This window comes from Antechinus flavipes, chromosome 5, assembly GCF_016432865.1.
Source record: "Antechinus flavipes isolate AdamAnt ecotype Samford, QLD, Australia chromosome 5, AdamAnt_v2, whole genome shotgun sequence".
NCBI classification, from domain to species: domain Eukaryota; kingdom Metazoa; phylum Chordata; class Mammalia; order Dasyuromorphia; family Dasyuridae; genus Antechinus; species Antechinus flavipes.
The window spans coordinates 58,778,490-58,783,283 of NC_067402.1; positions in this window are offsets into that span (position 1 = coordinate 58,778,490).

Consider the following 4,794-nt stretch of genomic DNA (forward strand, 5'->3'; position numbering starts at 1 on the left):
CGCTGGGTAAGTTATTTTTGGTTGCATACCAAGTTCCTTAGCCTTTCGGAATATCATATTCCAGGCCCTTCGATCCTTTAATGTGGATGCTGCCAGATCCTGGGTGATCCTTATTGTGGCTCCTTGATACTTGAATTGGGTTTTTCTAGCCGCTTGCAGTATTTTTTCCTTTGCCTGAGGGTTCTGGCATTTGGCCACTATATTCCTTGGTGTTTTGATTTTAGGATCCCTTTCAGTAGGGGATCGATGAATTCTTTCAATGTCTATTTTACCTTCTGTTTCTATGACTTCTGGGCAGTTCTCTTTGATAATTTCCTGGAAGATAGTGTTCAGGCTTTTTTTTCATCATACTTTTCTGGAAGTCCGATGATTCTCAGGTTGTCTCTCCTGGATCTGTTTTCCAGGTCTGTTGTCTTCCCCAGAAGGTATTTCACATCCTTTTCCATTGTTTGATTTTTTTGGATTTGCTTGACTGATTCTTCTTGTCTCCTCGAGTCATTCAATTCCAATTGTTCGACCCTGATTTTCAGTGAGGTATTTTCTTCACTCACTTTTTTAAGATCTTTTTCTAATTGTCCAATTGAGTTCTTTTGTTCTGTGGAATTTTTTTCCATTTCGCCAATTTTGTTTTTTAGAGAGCTGTTTTCTGTTTCCAGTTCACTAATCCTATTTTTCAAGGATTTGGTTTCTTTATCCACTCTCTCTTTAACTGACTTCTCCAGGCTCTTTTGCCAAGCCTCCCTCTCCTTTTTCAGAGCCTCCCTCTCCTTTTCCCATTTTTCTTCTAGCTCCCTTGTGAGAGCCTTTTTAATTTCCTCCATGAGATTTATCTGTGCTGAGGGACATAAGGTCTCTTCCTTCGGGGATTCACCTGGGGACTGTTTGTTTTTAGTCTCCTCAGGGTTTAGAGTCTGCTCTTTATCTGTATAAAAGCTGTCCAGGGTTAAATTCTTTTTCAGTTTCTTGCTCATTCTGTCTATTTATCAAAGACAAACTATCAAAGAAACAGAAGGAAAAAAAAACCCCTTGAATGGAGGCTGCTTTCTTTGGGGGAGGGGCAGGGTATTCGTGAGGCACAGGTCCTACTGTGCTATGGCGCCTGCGCACTGAGATCCGAGCGCTCTGAGATCCGAGCGGGCTAAGACACTGTGGGGGAGGGGTGGCCAGGTCCCGAGAAACTCCAGCTGTTTGGGATTGTATTCTTCACTCCCGGTGTTTTTAGCTTCTCTGCTGGGCTGCTGACTTGCTCCTATAGCAAAGCTCTCACCGCAGGGACGGCTGCGATCGCGTCCTACCCCTTCTCCGCTCCACCCGGTTCTGAGCTGCTATCTGTGCTTTGGTTGCCGCTGCTGCCCGCAGACTGCTTCCAAATACCGTCCCCGCCCTCGCGCAAAAACAGACCTTTCTTGACGAGTCTCAAGGATGGTTTCTCTTGGTAAGTAATTGTATGGTTTTTTTTCAGTCGAGCATTAATTCAGAGGCATGAAATGAAATGAATAGTGAGAGAAAAACACGGAGATTACACAGAAGTGTATTTCCTCTCCGCCATCTTGGCCGGAAGACTACCTCTGGTTTCAAGTAAGCTACCTTCACTCTCCAATACTCAAATTTTCTAATCTGTAAAATGAAGTGCTTGATTCAATGATCATTAAGGTTCATTTCAGTTCTGAATTCTATAATTTTAGCACTGAGACCTAAAGGAAAGCCTTTAGTACATTAGCGGCTTTCCTTGGGTGGATTTATGAGAGAACATGGACAGATATCACACAGAATAACAAGAGAGTATGAATGGGTAATGATGTGCTTTATTGGAGGAAATATCCCCTTGGATTAAATCACTAGTCCAGGGAAATATTGAATACAACAATAATTGTCCTGTCACATGAAAATAGGCCTAATAAGTTGTTGCATTTTAGCTAAGTGATAGAAATAGAGTTCCAGGTCTGGTTTCAGGAAGACTTGAATTCAAACCCAATCTCAGATATTATTGTGTGAGTCTGAGCAAATCACTTATATTTCTGTTTGCTTCAGTTTCCTCAGTTAAAAAGCAGGGATAACCATACCTCTCAGCATTGTTGTGACTCTCAAATATTTGTAAAGCACTTAACACAGTTCATGGCACAGTTCATGTAAAGGTTAGCCATTATTAATAGCCTCTCTACCCTTTTTATTTTTGAAAACTACAAAGCTCTCAAAGCATATGCATCAGTAGAGCTCAGAAAGAAACTAAAATGTGTCTTGATGTTACTATTTTAGTCATATTTTAAATTGATGTGAAAATATACTTAGACTCTCAGGCCATCTGAATTTATGAATAGAGATTGAATCTGGACCTGGAATCTCTTTGGTAAAGAAAACATCTTGGTTGAGGAAGCATTCTCTCCTAGTTCTTGTCAGCATCTTCTCTCCAGATTATAGAGCAGATAGGTGATGCATTGGATAGAGCACCAGGTCTGGAGTCAAGAAGACCTGAATCCACATCCAGTCTCAGACTCCTACTAGCTGTGTGATCCTAGGCAAGTCACTTAACCCCCTTTGTTTCAGTTTCCTCTGGAGAAGGAAATAGCAAATCACTCTTGTATCTTTCTTAAAACTACCCCAGATGAAGGCAGCAAGAGTTGGACCTAACAACAGATAATTGCCTGGATCACTGAGAGGTTGTGACTTGACAAGGGTCCCACAGCCAGGCAGGACTTTAACTCAGACCTTCTTGGCTCCAAAGCTGACTCTTTACCCATTACACCATATTATCACTTTAAATTGATAAAATAAATTTGATAAACAAGAGGTTTTGGTTTTAGCCTCAAACACTATCCAGAACTGACTTACTGTAAAAGAAGAGGCTAGACATTTTTGGCTTACTATTATAAATCATTAAGTAAAGTCACCTCATATTGTAAATGTTTAGTTATTCTTTCTATATTTGTCCTCCTGGCTTCACTATTTAATATCTCATTGTTAGAACATTGTTCTATTCATTTATCAAGGCATCATGGGTAGTGATAATCACCAAGATTCATCCCAGCTCCAAAATTCTAATGTTCTGTGGTTCGCTTAGATGTTTGTCCCTCCCTACCTCTGTTCTTCCTTTATCAGAATGCCTTCTTTCTTGTCTCTCTGCATATCTAAATCCTACTCATTTTTCAGTGGCCAAATCCAAACTTTCCCACAAAATCAGGGATGATCACTTTAATCCATGCAGCTCCTTTTCTGAGCTTCTTCAGGACTCATTGTCTTTTTGTTACTTTATCACATTTCTATTCATAAATCTTGCTCAGGTTGTGCATCATTGAAATGTTCTCCTTCCTTGCCTCTGACTTTTAGAATCTTTTGTTTTCTTTGGTCATCAGCTCAGATGCCACTTTCTGAATTTACAGAAAGCCTTTCGGGATTTTCTATTTCCTTGCCCTTCCCTCCACACCAAGTTGTTCTCTTTCCCGTCTCCTATTATTTTGTATTTCGTTATCTGTGGGCATGTTGCATCTCCAAGAAAAACATAAGGTCTTTGAATTGTTTTTGGACTGTTTTATTTTTATTTTTTCTAGTTAGCACCAAATACAGAGCCCTGCACTTATTAATGAATAATAAGTGTTAACCAAATTTGATTAGGTGCTGTCCTACCTTACAATTTAACTATTTCATTTGCATGTGTCTTGTGAACTCAACAAAATGATGCTATTTTTGAAGCAGATATTCTATAGTCTAGCATGCAGTGTTTGGTAAATGTTTGGTCTGCCCACTTCCTGCCCCCTTTCATCCCCTCTATCAATACCTTATTTCTGTTTTTATGGTAAAGCTTTTTATTTACAAAAATATGCATGGGTAGTTTTTCAACATTGACCCTTGCAAAATCTTCTGGTCCAACTTTTCCCCTCCTTCCCTCCATCCCCTCCCCTAGATGGTAGGTAGTCCAATACATGTAAAATATGTTTAAATTCAATATATTAAATATGTTAAATTCAATATATAACACCTTATTTCTGAGATTATGCATTGTACTTGTTATATGTCCCTACAACAACTATTTGTTGTCTTCTCCATGGGAATGTAAGCTTCTTGAGGGAAGGGGAGATATTTCTGCTCTTCTTTGTATCCCTACTACTAAACACAGGATTTGGCACATAGCAGGTGCTTAATACATACATATTGACCAATAAACAGAAAGATTGAACAACCATCTTTTTTTCTCTTCAAAAAATCAGGGAGGTAAATATATCTAAATATGAATTAAATAATGTATGTAAGGTATTTTGCAAAACTTAACATGCTATATGAAAGCTAGCTATTAATAATGTATTTAATTTATTATTAATGATGTCTTTTAAATAATTGATTAGTAATAGAAAGGGGAAGGAAATTAAATAAATGTAATTAATAAATTTAATAGAAATAAAATCTTAAAATATATTCTATGACTATATTTTCTTTAAATAATAATAAAAATGTTACATAAATGCTAATTGTTAATTATAATCAAAAAGATCTATATTCTTTTTATATTCCACAATAAATTCTATAATAATAAGAACTGCATCTTTAAATAATAATAAAGTGCTGAATAAATGTTAGTTAATGATCTGGCTTGCCACCTTATCATTCCACCAAAAATGTTCTCTACATATTCTTTTTATATTCCACAATAAATTCTATAATAATATGAACTAGATCTTTAAATAATAATAAAGTGCTGAATAAATGTTAGTTAATGATCTGGCTTGCTACCTTATCATTCCACCAAAATTGTTCTCTACAAAGTTGCCAATGATCTCTTTCTTAGTTACCAAATCCCAATTT